Here is a 14,621-nt window from a genome sequence, read left to right on the forward strand (position 1 = left end):
AGAAAAAGGACAAACCTTGGTTGTCTGGGGCAACTTTGGCTTTCGTTACCAGAGGGTCTGCAGTGGGCAACACTAGAGTTCAGTGCTTTTCAGTCTTCAAGGTGCACGTGTAGGCACCCCTCGTAACCCTTCTTAAAACGCAGATACTGATTCAGCACGCCTGAAATGGCGCGTTTCTAACAGGTTTCCAGAGGACACTGATGCTGGGGACTGTAATTTGAGGCAAGGTACCAGGGACCATCCAGTGTGAGTTACGGGTAGAGAGGCCCGCGGGACAGCCCTTTCGAAGGAAAGAGGATAAAGGCGATCCTTAAAGAAAGGCCCCTCTCCAGTCACTCAGGAGAGTGGGACAATGGTGTGGAAGGAGGAGGGCCTGGGCAAAGCTGGGAAGGTGGCAGTCAGGGAAGGCGGCGGCGCCGAGGTGCGGCAAGTGCTAGCGTTCGGGTAGCGGCGGTCCGGGAGGCACGTGGCCGCGGCGAGTCTGCGCCCGCCCCAAGCGCGATTTCTGGTCTTTGGGCCCTCGGCGGCTCCCATCGCGGCTCCCGGGCGCGCTGTGGGGACAGCGGCGGCAACCGCAACCGGTCACTCCACCGCGCGGGCGGGTGCACCTACCCCGCCGGCCCGGCGCTCTGGCTCCGGAAGCGGAAGGGGAGCGCAGGCCCGGCTGGGCGGCGGCGGCGGGACTAGAGAAGGAGGAGGCGGAGGTGAAGGGGGAAGAGCCGCCTGCAGCCGCGAGAGCAGTAGCGGGGAGAGCGAGCCCCCGGCGCCGGTGAGTGTGTGCAGGCGCGGGAACGCCACGGCAGCCCGGCGCCCGCCCCAGCCCCGCGCCCTGCCCCGCACGCTGTCCCCTGCCCGCACCTGCCTTCACCCCCGGGTCTTCTCCGTGCCCTGCCCCCCTGGGGTCTGGCCTTTCTCCCAGCATCTTCAGCCAGGGAGCTGCAGCCACCCGCCAGCTGCCCCTCCCATTACTGGTAGTTTGGTGGTTTCCTGTTCCAGTCTAGATGGTTTGGGGTAGTTTTTTTGTTTGGTGTAAAAAATCTGTGCCCTGAGCTTCTCACGTATGAACTCTAGTTTCCCGTCTCTGTACCCACGCCCGGAGACCTGCTAGAGATCTGGGATTTGTTCTTGCCATCACAGCTTTTCATTCATTCCCAGATCGCTGGGTTGAGGCTTCAGAGGATTTGCGGGAGGAGAAACAACTTGCTCCTTTGCTGACCTTCTGCCTCCCTCCCTTAGATCCAAGAGTGGTTTTGAGAAAATGGCTTGTGGATGGCAGCAGTTTGCACTTGTTACCATTCAACTATAATAGGCCACTGAATTTTAACCATTTAATGCTGTGGTCTTTTTCAAGCTGTATTTGGGTCATGTATTAAGATCCTTTGTGAGTCAGTGGAGGATGTCTGTACCTCTAGGGCGAAGGGAACCTGACCGGTTATTATTTGAAAATATTTCAGTATAGCCATCTATAAAAGTACAAGAGGAAAAAAAGTCAAGGTCGTTGTGGGCGGGTCATAAATCATAGTGTAAAGTTACAGTATAAAATAAAGACCAGTAAGTATAATTAAGCACGCAGGTTAAAAATATTTGTCAAATGGATCCAAGATCTGTTATGCTAATATGTATACTTTCAATATTCACTACCTTCCTTGAAGTAAAAAGTAATAATGATAATTTTCATTTGATGACTGTTCAGTACATGCCATTCCTTGACTAAAGGCGTTTTGGTGGAATGTCTTGTTAAATCCTTCCAACTCCTCATTTTTTTTTTTAAGAATAAAATCCAGAGAGTTGCTTTATTTTGGTTTAGGTGTGCTGTGTTGTCATGGCAAAAACTACTTTTGAAAAGATGAGAAATCAGTTGGAAAGAAAGAACCAAATAATTTGGTGTTGTGGAAAGAAAAACTCGGTCACTGTCTAGCTGTGGTTTCATGGGTAGGTCAGTGACCAATGACATTTTTCATCTACACAACCAGGTGAAGTGAAGTGAAGTCACTCAGTCGTGTCCGACTCTTTACAACCCCATGGACTGTAGCCTGCCAGGCTCCTCCATCCATTGGATTTTCCAGGCAAGAATACTGGGGTGGGTTGCCATTTCCTTCTCCAGAGGATCTTCCCGACCCAGGGATTGAACCCTGGTCTCCTCCGTTACAGGCAGACTCCTTAACTTCTGAGCAACCAGGAAGTCGGGCCAAAGTCTTTCAGCCTTATTTTAGCTGTCCCATGGTTATTTGAAATATGCTAAGCTTGTAAATAATTTAAGACCGTTTAACATGTTAAAGATACCCGAAGGAGTACTAGTAAAAGTATATCAAAATAGAACCAAAAATGTATAATTCCATACTTTTAGCATAATATTTGGTGTAGTACTATTCCAGAATTCCTCATTTGGAGATCAAACAATAGGGTTATATTAAGTCCTTTCAAACTGTTGTGATTTCTGTTTAATTTAACATACTTTTGAAGCCATAGTTGGAATAAATGAACTAGCGCGTATTTTAAATGAAATGATAACTGTGTCACATTGCCTACCTCTGGGGTGTTTTGCTTAATGAAAGAAATTTAAGCATTTTAAAATGCAAACATGGAACCATCAGCTTAACAGGTAGGTTCTTAAGAAGTAATCAGTGAGTCATAAAATTTTTTACTTCTTATGTACTCACTGCCTGATTTCTCTAATTCATAGAGATGGATTCAGAGCCTGTGGAAAAGCACATGGGTAAAATAATGTCATGTATTAGTGAAGAAATGAATTGAGAAGTCTAGTAATGTCTCCATGGAGCTTTTTTTTCAGGAATTGTAATTGAATGTGAGTCAATAAAATCTTTCTCAGTGTAGAAGACTACATAGTGATGTTATCAGTTCTACCAGACATAACAGGGAAGGCAAAGGAAAAGCTATTTGTATTACCAGGCAGTTGTCCCCTAAGCTCAGTTTTACTTTTGTATTAAGAAATGAAGGCATTTTATCTTACTGTAGTGAAACATTAGGACTCAGTTTCAGTTTCTCAAACACACTAAAAATAAATGGCACTTTAGCATTGAGAAAAATCAGTGCATTAATACATCTTATTAAAGTTGAAAATGTTAAAAAATATAGGTGAATGACAAGAAAAAATGGAAAAACACGTCTTTTTTATTATTCGAATATTGATTTTTTTTTTTTGTTAAGAACGTGGTAAGTTGAGTTTTCTGAGTGTTGAGCTTTAAGCCATCTTTTTCACTTTCCTCTTTCACTTCATCAAGAGGCTCTTTAGTTCCTCTTCACTTTCTGCCATAAGGGTGGTGTCATCTGCATATCTGAGGTTATTGATGTTTCTCCTGTTAATCTTGATTCCAGCTTGTGCTTCTTCCAGCCCAGCATTTCTCACGATGTACTCTGCATATAAGTTAAATAAACAGGGTGACAATATACAGCCTTGATGTACTCCTTTTCCTATTTGGAACCAGAAAGTGAAGAAGAACTAAAAAGCCTCATGATGAAAGTGGAAGAGGAGAGTGAAAAATTTGGCTTAAAGCTCAACATTCAGAAAACTAAGATCATGGCATCTGGTCCCATCACTTCATGGCAAATAGATGGAGAGACGGTGGAAACAGTCACAGACTTTGTTTTTTGCGGCTCCAAAAACCACTGCAGATGGTGACTGCAGCCATGAAATTAAAAGACGCTTACTCCTTGGGAGAAAAGTTATGACCAACCTAGACATCATATTAAAAAGCAGAGACGTTACTTTGCCAACTAAGATCTGTCTAGTCAAGGCTATGGTTTTTCCGGTAGTCATGCATGAATGTGAGAGTTGGCCTATAAAGAAAGCTGAGCGCTGAAGAATTGATGCTTTTGAACTGCGGTGTTGGAGAAGACTCTTGAGAGTCCCTTGGACTGCAAGGAGATCCAACCAGTCAGTCGTAAAGGAGATCAGTCCTGAGTGTTCACTGGAAGGACTGATGTTGAAGCTGAAACTCCAATACTTTGGCCACCTGATATGAAGAGCTGACTCATTTGAAAAGACCCTGATGCTGGGAAGGATTGAGGGCAGGAGGTAAAGGGGACGACTGAAGATGAGATGGTTGGATGGCATCACTGACTCAATGGACATGAGTTTGAGTAAACTCTGGCAGTCGGTGATGGACAGGGAGGCCTGGTGTGCTGCAGTCCATGGGGTCACAAAGAGTTGGACGTGACTGAGCAACTGAACTGAACTGAAATTGAGTTAGCCTAGTTTGAAAACCATATCTTAATAGATACAAAATAGTATTACTTGCATTGGTAGCTACCTGTCCCAAAGTAATGTGATGGTAGTTTATTAACTTATTTCCTTCTTTTGATGTATTCTGGCAAAAAAATGTGATATTTGCAAAGTTTGTCTTCTGCCTTTTAGACCCCTGTTTCCTGGTGATTTTTCTCTCAAGTGGGTTAACTTTGTCCATTTAAGAACTGAATAAGTTTCTGCTCTCTGTCTGTTGCTACCACTTCCACAAAAGGGCAGGTTAGGTAAAAATTAGTATTTTTCTACTCACTGATTCATTTTAATTTTAACTTAACATGCTCCACTGTGGTCTCAACCTGACTTCTGATTTTAAGCCTTTTATCAGTAATTATGGAATAAATACCTTTTTTTTTTTTTTTAAACTGTTGTAGGATTTTCAGCTTCAGCAAGCAAGGAGAGATATTTTTTCTTTCAGTATTATTGGTGTTAAATCATGTCTGCTTTGGTAAAGCCTGGTGTGAAGGAAATGTAATTTAGCCTTTTGGTATTTTTTTTTCCCCAATCTGCTCTTGGTGCAGCAGGTACTAGATAGGGGTAAGTAGCTGACTTGCCTTTCCTCATGGAAGAACATGCCTAATTCACATCCAGGAAATGCCAGAGCCTTATTTCTGGCTTTTCTTGTAGCTGAAGGTTTTTTCCTTGTGCTGTTTTTTGAGTGGAAGTTACCTGTGTTCAAAGGTAGGGAGCTTCTGTCCCTACCCTGCATTTAATACCATTTTTTTCCTGGCCGCCCTGTCCCTCTTCCTAAATGAAGAGTCCCACATAGGCCGTTTGTACTGACTGAAACAATATTAGCTAGTCTTTAATTCATATCATCACACACCTTTTAAGTTATTTTTGTTTTTTTGTTAGGTTTGTTTTTTGTTAGAAGTCACTGTATTGCAATACTTTTAATAATGTTATTAATTTACTTTTTTTTTTCACCTATGAAGCAGATATACAGAAGAGCCTCAGCTTATGTTAAGTTCTGCCCAGAAAATAGTGACTTAAAGACTTGTTCTAGGAAGTGGATTCTTGAAACCATCAGTGGTACAGGTTTGACACTTTGTTCACCCACATTTTCACAGGGTCTTGCTGGAGACCTTAGCAGATGGGCCAGAATTTCCAACTATAATTCTGCATTTTTCTTTAGCTTTTGAAATCAGGTCCTGATTTTCTCTCATGCTTCATTCCTTAACTCACCAGGCCTTGTACTTTTACCTGAAAAAGAGTTAGCTCAGTCACTCTATTTTTAGATCAAATCTCTGGTTTTGGTTTTTTGCTTGAAGAGACCTCCTGCATGCCTGCCTGGTGGAAATACAAGCTCCCTACGTGTTTATAGTATGATGCGAGGGAAAAGGCTGAATACTGTCTGAGGTTTTACATCCCTTGAGAAGTAGTTCTCAGACTCTGGTGTTAGAAAAAGTAGATGGCTGGGTATAGTTAAATTGTGTGTGCCTCTAAGTCACTGCAGTCGTGTCCGACTCTTTGCAACCCGATGGACTATAGTCCGCCAGACTCCTCTGTCCATGGGATTCTCTAGGCAAGAGTACTGGAGTGGGTTGCCATGCCCTCCTCCAGGGGATCTTCCCTACCCAGGGATTGAACTTGCGTCTCTTACCTGCCTCTAGCACCACCTCAAATCACTGCTTTAATGATGGCAACCCAGAAACATTGTTTCATCTTGTAGTTTTTAAGACTAGATGTAAAATTCATCTTTAAGTCCTTCCTTCCCTTTACAAACTCCCATTTAAAATTACCATTGTTGGAGGTGTTTCTTATTTGCCAGGCAATTTCTCCTTTAGGTATGACAGTCACCTTGTGTGTTGATATTTTAATCACCATATTAGAGATGGTTAAACTGAAGCTTGAAAAGAAACTGAAGCTTGAAGAGCTAATAAAAGGCTCTGTCATAATTTGAATGTGACTCTCTTAAACATTTAAGATTAATTTCCTACTCTGTTAAAATAAACTGAATACCTCTGTGATATTTAAAAAATTGCATGACCTATTTGGCTAATTATTAATGACATCTATATCCTGATATTTTAGGTAGAATTACTTGACTAGTTTCTCAGAGTTGATAAAATTGGAATTTAAATAGCTATATAAATATATATAGTTATATATGTTTTTAAGATTCATTTAAAACTGCAATTATAAGGTTTAAATTTTATATATTTGTATAATATGTTAACCATTTTATTTTGACACTTTGGGGGATGATTTTTTTTTTTTTTTTTTGGTTTGCCATGTAAATCATCAATTGCAGTCTTTCACACATAGCGATGTTAAAAATAATTAACATTTTGTAGTTATAGAACTTTGAGATATTCTTTGCTGTCACAAAATTTCTTGGATTTTTAAGACTAGGATTGCTTTTATGTCACATGGGTGAGATTTGATTCTACAATAATGGCCATGCTGAATAGATAAAATGCTTATCTCATTTTCAGTGCTATGGCTGTGATGTAGTTCTAATACCTGTAAATACAAAGTAGGATTTTTTCCCCTTGATTTTAAGCTGGTGAATGCCTAGGGTTTGACTCATGGATGGTTGACTTGTGCTGTTACCTAATGTTACTGACAGAAACTACTGTTTTGCTGTAACGTTAAGAAGCCACCCTGGAGTCGTAGCCCTAGCAGAATTACTGACTTTGGCCATGTTTCAGAGCACTTCCTTGTACCACACGTAATTCTGTTTGAGGTCTTTTCTAGAAGATGAGTTCATTCATTGCTGTTAGAGTAACAGCTCCTTTGCTAAGTCATTCTGTATTTTGTCTCTGAGAAGCAAATACGCAGCCATGGAGACCACTCTAGCAAGCTAGAGTAGAAACACGTTACATTTCACAAACAATCATGATCCATAGAAAAAGTGACCCTGGGAGAAAAATGCCGTTAAAGCCTATAAAGGGAATGAAAATGCAGTGATAATAATTTTGATATTTTCTTCCACATCCTCTATATGTAATAGGTTCCTATTGCTATGGTAAGCAGCATGCATAGCAAACTCACAACTTGTCTTTTATTCCCTTTCTTGGGGAATGGTACCACCATTCACCTAGACCCTAAACCAAACCTTGGGAGTCATCCTAGAATCTGCCCTATGTGTGATTGATCACCGAGTCCTGTTAGTTTTCCTCTTAAGTTCTTATTCTGCCCTTTTCCAGCATACCTCCTGTCTTAAGTTTTCCATTCTCACCCCTACTCCTTCCTACTTCCTTTAGAAACTACTGCTTTTGGGGTACTTACCATATGCCCTCATCTCTCAACTGAATAACCAGTAAACCTAGCTTATTTCATATAGTCAGTCTTGGAGCTTTATCCATCCACCCAAGTTTGTTCTTCAGAGTGTTGCTCTTCTTTCTAAAATGCACATTTCATCATGTCATTCTTTTGCCTATAATCCTTTAGTGTTTTCTAAACTACTGTCTTCAGGGTGAAGTACAAACTCATTGGCATGGTTTAACAGTGTTTTTTACTCTGTCTACTTGTAGGTTATGAAATCAGTCTAGTAGGCTGTGACCAACATTATATATTTTCATTAAAGTGAAATACAATAAAATAGTGCAGTATATATCACATATAGTCTGGATAAATATCACTTTATTAAACTTTTTCAGTTATATATTTTATACATATAAAATATATAATCACATATCTTATGTATTTCTGTATATTTACTACTAGATGTTCTGAACTGTATTTCTTAAAGATGATTGTTCTCAAAAGGTTTAACATGTTTTATCCGATTCTTGCATATGAAATGACTCTAGTCATTTCAGTGTATTTAGATTTTCTTTGCCTGCCTTTATACCTTTGCTTACTTTGCTCTTTTATTCAAAAGAGCCTCCGTTTTTCATTTCACAGGTTTCACTTGCTCCAGAAATCTTTTCTTGATGGCAACACCAAAAGAAATAAAATTTTCACTGTAGCCTGGTGGACACATACATGTTCACATGCCTGAAACAAGTCCCATGAACCAGTACCCTTCCTCTATGAGACACATTCTTGCCCCATTGCCCGCTATCTTACTTTGTCTTGGTTGGTGTTGATCACGCCTGTTTACTAGTTTGTCTCTGTTGAGAATAGGGCTGGTCTCTTTTCTTTTTTAAATCTATATGCAGTGCCAAGGCTTGGTATATAAACAACAAGAAGGGATTGAATTAGTGAACTTCTGAATCAGTATGTTTTCTAGAACTCTTTACAGTAACTCTTAAACTCTTACTGTTTAAGCCTGAACTGCAGAAATTAACTTTAATGATTCTCTTAATGATTTCATTATAGGAGGATAACTTTGTTCCTTAAAACATTTAAGTGAATATGTGCTTCTATTTTTAAACTCTTTATTTTACATTTATCAATTGTGGTTAGATAGTCCTAGCCTAACATCTTGATGGATATTACATTGCATTTTGTCAGATCAGTGACCTCAGAATCTACTGTTATTTTGTGATTTGTGGTCTGGAAGTTTGATGAAGCTAAATACTGGACACACAACACTTACTTTGATTTTATGGGAACTGGGTAGTTTCAAAAGAGAAAACTTTAATGTATAATGGCAGTCAGATAAAGATTTTTGGGGGCTGGCGGGATTAGATATGAAGACAGAATTAAGTGGAGTTGGATCATTTTATTTCTAAATTTAAACTTTTGTAATTGGTGATTTTTCAGTTAGAATATTTAGTTGTTTACAGTTTGTATCATTGTTGTGAGATCATTTTTATTAAACCATTAATAGAGTCTCATGGAGAACTGCTATTGAGGAGAGATCCATTTGTTGGGATGCAATTAAAAAAAAAAGAATAATCAAGATAAAACTGCTAAAGCCAAGTACCAGAAAAATTACAACACATCTCGGTGAATTTGCAAGTGGTAAGTGCATTTAATTTTAATGGGAATATGTTTCTTAGTTCTGTGGCATAGTATCCTTAAAGTGTTATGAGTTAGATGAGTTTTAACAGTTTTTCATTTGCAAAAAATTAAAGTTACTTTATGTAAAGTTTTTCATATTAAAATTTTACTACACATTTTCTTAAACAAGGCTTTTTCCACAGAGGGAAAAAAAAAATCTGTAAATAATACTGAAACATCTTTCTGAATTGTATGTCTTATATGGCTTTATTGCTAATGCTTCTGTGCTACATTTTTAAAGATAGTAATTTGAAAAACATTCCATATAAAGATAATGCGTAGTGATAAAGAGAGGCTAAAATGAAAATTTTTGGTGGGCATGGCAACGCACTCCAGTATTCTTGCCTGAAGTGTCCCATGGACAGAGGAGCCTGGCAAGCTATAGTCCATAGGGTTGTAAAGAGTTGAATACAACTGAAGCGACTGAGCAAAAGCACACTTATTTCTTAATAAGCTTCAGTTCAGTTCAGTTCAGTCGCTCAGTCGTATCTGACTCATTGCGACCCCATGAATTGCAGCACGCCAGGCCCCCCTGTCCATCACCAACTCCCGGAGTTTGACTTACACATAAATATATGTACAAAATGTGATGGCATTCCTTCTCTCTATCCTTTCCTTCCTCAGCCCAGTGATAACCACTGTTAACAGTTTCATAGGTGTATTTTCTTCCACACATACAGAAATAACTTACACATTATTTTTTTTTCTAACAAAGAATCACATTGCATAAACTTTTCTGTAACTTTCCCCTCCAGCATTTAATTATGAAAGATTCTAAGCAGAAGAACTGAAAGAATTTCATACTATAATACCTTCATACCCATCACCATAATTCTACAACTAATGTTTTACTGAACTACATCAGAGATGCTCATCCATCTCTGAGTCCATCCATTAATCCGGGTTTTTTGGGATCCATTTGAAAGTAAATTGCGGTCATCTGTGCACTTCCTTCCCCCTCTCCCCAATACTTCAGTGCACATATCATTAACTAGAGTTCAGCATTGGTTTAAAGAATTTTTTTTTTTAAAGATCAATTGACATACTGTGAAACGCACCCATATTAGGTGCACATTTGCTGGGTTTCAACAAATTTGTAACCTATATATCTCAAATTTGTGTCAAGATAGAGATCTTTATCAGCACCCCAGAAAGTTCCCTTATACCTTTTCCTAGTTCACCTCTATCCTGCCCTCCTTTTAGGAAGATATCCACCCCCCATAGATTTTACCATATAACTCTCTTCTTTTCACTCAGCACTTGTGTGGGTAGCCATATGCAAATCTTGATCAACTTGCTTTTCTTTTTTAAAAATTGCAATAGCTTGGAAATAGTCTATGCTGTGGATGTACTGTGATTTACAGTATATGACCATTTCCCTCTCTCTGTATGGGCATTTGTTGTTGTTTAGTTGCTAAATTGTGTCCAGTGTTCTGCAACCCCATGGACTATAGTCCACCAGATGCCCAGGCAAGAATACTGGAGAAGGTTGCCATTTTCTCCTCCAGGGAAACTTCCCAACTCAGGGATCGAACCCCTCCCTCACTTATGCTTGGCAAGCAGATTCTTTATCACTGAGATCACTTGGGAAGCCCCTATCTGTGTATATAGGTTGTGTCATATTTTTGTGATTATAAAAAGTGCTACATAGAACATCCTTATATGTATACTTATATGTACATGTATACCTGTACACTCTAGTGAATGATTTTATAGATGTGACTAGAAATAAAACTGCTGGGTCAGAGAGTTTGACATTTTCATAGATAACTGCCAAATTGCCCTCCAAAGATGATTATATCAGTTTACATGCTTATCAGCAATGAATTGCAAGTGTCGTTTTCTCTGTGCCCTTTCAACATTGGGTGTCATCTGTCTTTCTAAAATTTTGTCAATACAAAGGATGAAAAACACAACTAGAGACTTCACATTTTTCTAGTCAGCAGTGATTAACCATTGGATTTTTTTTGTCCTTTGTGAATTGCCTGTCCATGTATTTAATGACTCTTACTAATAATGTGGTATATTCTTTTTTCCAAGGATGCTTTGTCTTTTAATTTTGTTTCTGCTGTGTTTTGAGCTTCAGAAATTTTAATCTTCATGTGATCAAACATGGCTGATGGGGTCTTACTAAAAATCTTTCTCATTCTAAGATTATAAAATCACTTACTATATATATTTTTCTGTTAGTTTTTCTTTTTATTTGAAATTTCGAAGAGAGAAATTCACTGTGAACTTAGGTGCCAGTAAAAAAATTTCATATGGAGAGTGAGATTCAAATTAACCTTGAAGTATGAGTTGAATTTGAATAGAGCAGACAAAATGGCAGGGACATTTTGGACAGAAGGAATGAGAGAGGTATATATATTCTTATTCATGGAACAATAATAAGACCACTGGCTGACATGGTGAGTCGTATAAAACTGTGAATTTAGAGATATTCATTTGGGTCGATTTCTTGTAAATTATTTTGGCTCACTTTTATCATTTTCCAAAATCTGCATTCTGGTGTTACAATTTTCCGTCATAGTTTTCTGTCACTTTTTGTAGTGACTTCAATATTCTTCCTGGAGAAAATACATGGTAAAATTTAGTTGCCTGAAGAAGGCAGAAAAGGAAAGGTGGTTTCCTACCAGAGTAGGTTGAACATTGTAAATATTTACATGGTCTAGTTTATTAGAGTTGAATTATAATTTATTTGAAAAAAAAAGTTGTGCTGTAGTGATTTATATTAATTAAGTATTAATAATTATTACTTATTAATAAATTATATTATTAATGAAGCTCCCAAGTATAGTTACCAGATAGCAATCTTCAAAAATGTTGAAATACTGGTGTGTCTACTAGTTACATCAAAGAGTTATGAGCTCATCACCTAATACACAAATTAATGCATTGAATTCTCTAGCTGATGAAAGTATTTACAGATGCCACCCTTAAAACCATGTAGCAACATAGTGTTCAATTTGGTTGTTGCTCAGGATGTGTAATAGTTTCTGTTCAGCCGTGAGCCACGCCTGATAGGTATTAACTGAGAGGCGCCATCCTGCAGCCCTACCGGTTACATGTTTCTGGCTGTAATCTGATTTGGAGCTCTTGGAAGGCTACTGTTTTTGTCTCTACAGTCCAGTTGTAAGGATTAAGTGGCACTAATTTTCACTGATCAGGTATTTTTTAAAAAAATATTCAACATCTTACTTGTTCATTCTTATATATTTCTACCCTTAGCTCACTTTTCCTTGGGGATTCTTGTTCTTTTAGAGCTTGTTGTCTGTGTATGTTTATATCCAGGAAAAACAGACACGTTTTAAACTGTGCTGTGGGCTACAATCCATGGGGTCGCAAAGAGTCGGACACGACTGAGCGACTTCTGTGTGTGTTGTGAGGAATGTGTTGCAGTGATAAGAAAAATTTGTTATTCTCTGGTAGAGGAGAGTGAAAATAGAGTTTAAAAGTGTTTGATAATTTTGCTACTTGTTTTGCTGGGTTTTATGCATCTCTGTTTCTGATACTAATATATTTAGAAATAAGTAATGAAATGACTCTGTTCTATATAATTATTGAAATTCACTGTCTGTTTTTTAGTTCTGAATGGAACTAAAACATTAAAAGAAAGAAGATGCGTGAAGTTAATGATACTGATAATGTTGAGAGACAGACTTCTGTCATTTCCTTTAGCACTTGATAGTTGGCAAGATTGTAAAAATACACATTCTTTTTAATGTTTCTCTTTTTTAGGTATGTTGATAGCTTATCATTTGCATTTGAGTTCATTGACTTTTTAAAATAATGATGCCTAGAAAATTAAATAGCATGCTTTATCCTCTGTGGCTTTCCTTACATTGATGATACTGATAGATCTTTTAATTTTTTAGTTAAAAGGTAATGAAGTTCAACCTTTACTTTTTTAAAGGTCTAGGCATTATTTCAGTTTTAAAATTCATGCATAAATACTAAGAGACCAAATCTGATTTAAAGAGTTGGGTGGTGTTGCATTTGAGTTCTTGTCTTTTTTTTCCCCTGCATTTCCAGTGTTTCAAGGTTCTAGGGATAATAGGATAAGAGTGTTCTTTAAGAATTAAGTAATCCTTAATCTTTTTTTTTCTTTGTCCTGGTAGCTTTGTAACTTTAAAGAACATTGGCAAGGCCTCTAAAGGGTAGTTCTGTGAGGCTCTTCAACTGATGATAAATTATTCCTAGAATGAAGTAGTCTGATATATGTTAGAAATCTGGGAGATACCCTCCAAAAGCGTACTGGTTTGATTCTACAACTAATTTCTCCAAAACTAACTTTGACTTTTGTGTTCTCTTAACCCAAATGAGTCGTCGTCTTTAATTTCATCCTCCACACCAGAGCTTTAATAATTTATTTAAAGTATAAACCTCACTGTGTTGCCCTGCCCCCATGCTTTAGTAGTTTTCCAAGAATTTGTCTTTGAGTGGCATCTTTGTCTAAGAATGGCATCTTTACACCCACATGATACAGCCCCTTACTTCTTCCCGCTTGCTCTCCCCTAACAGGTTTTAGTCTTAAATGCCTCCTGCACTTCCTTCTGTTTCGAGTGCTGTTGTCACTTTTCTTTGGTCGGATAACTTTTACTCTTCTTTTAAGATTGAACTCTGCTTCGGGGAGTCTTGTCCTGATTTAATTAGTCCCCATTTGTGCCTATAGGAATATATTGTCCACATCCGTGGGTGTATTATATCATATTAAACCCATTTTATGACTTTTTCTTCCATTAGACTGTTAGTTCCTACAAGCAAAGATCATGTCTTATTCATCATTGTATTTACAGTGTCCAACAAGTGACTGGTGTATGGTGGAGGCTCATTGAATATTTGTTGAACTGAGTTCAACTCATTGCTCTACATTTGAAGCCATAGTGAAGCTCCTGGATTAGTGGTTCCTGGATACCAGTCAACTGTATCAGAGACACCTGGAGACCATTTTATCAACAGAACATTTTATTGGTTTTTGGGCATTACTCTGTAAAGGATTATGATTTAGTAGATCTAGAATGAGGCCTGGGAATAAGTGTTTTTAAAAAGCTCCTCAACTGATTCCTGCTTGCTTACAGGTTTGAGAAATATTGAACTAGTTTATTACTGTGTTATTCCATTGTATTTTATGTAAAAAAGTTGCCACCTAGACCTTACATGTATACTCAGTCGCTCAGTTGTGTCTGACTCTTTGCAACCCTATGGACTGTAGCATGCCAGGCTCCTCTGTCCATGAAAATTTCCAGGTAAAACTACTGGAGTTGGTTGCCATTTCTTACTCTAGGGAATCTTCCTGATTCAGGGATCAAACCCATGTCTCCTGCATTGCAGGCAGATTCTTTACCACTGTGTCACATGGGAAACCCAGACCTTACATAGTAATTTATTATTGAGGGTTTATAAGTTGTATCCACTAAAGGACATGTTTTAAGTCACTTTTTCATACCTGTGTAGAAATATCTTA

General features: G+C 38.3%; 1 protein-coding gene across 2 annotated transcripts in view; it reads left to right on the plus strand.

Annotated features, from left to right (window-relative positions):
- The first annotated feature begins 679 nt into the window (after positions 1-679).
- Positions 680-14,621, plus strand: part of ZDHHC21 (zinc finger DHHC-type palmitoyltransferase 21) — a 75,499-nt gene continuing 61,557 nt past the window's right edge. The window contains exons 1-2 of one of the 2 annotated variants that reach the window (XM_061425265.1): positions 680-769; positions 8,985-9,118. The gene's annotated coding sequence lies outside the window, so the exon portion shown is untranslated. The remainder of the gene's footprint in view (positions 770-8,984; positions 9,119-14,621) is intronic. The other variant, XM_061425266.1, reaches the window with a different exon arrangement.

This window comes from Bos javanicus, chromosome 8, assembly GCF_032452875.1.
Source record: "Bos javanicus breed banteng chromosome 8, ARS-OSU_banteng_1.0, whole genome shotgun sequence".
NCBI classification, from domain to species: domain Eukaryota; kingdom Metazoa; phylum Chordata; class Mammalia; order Artiodactyla; family Bovidae; genus Bos; species Bos javanicus.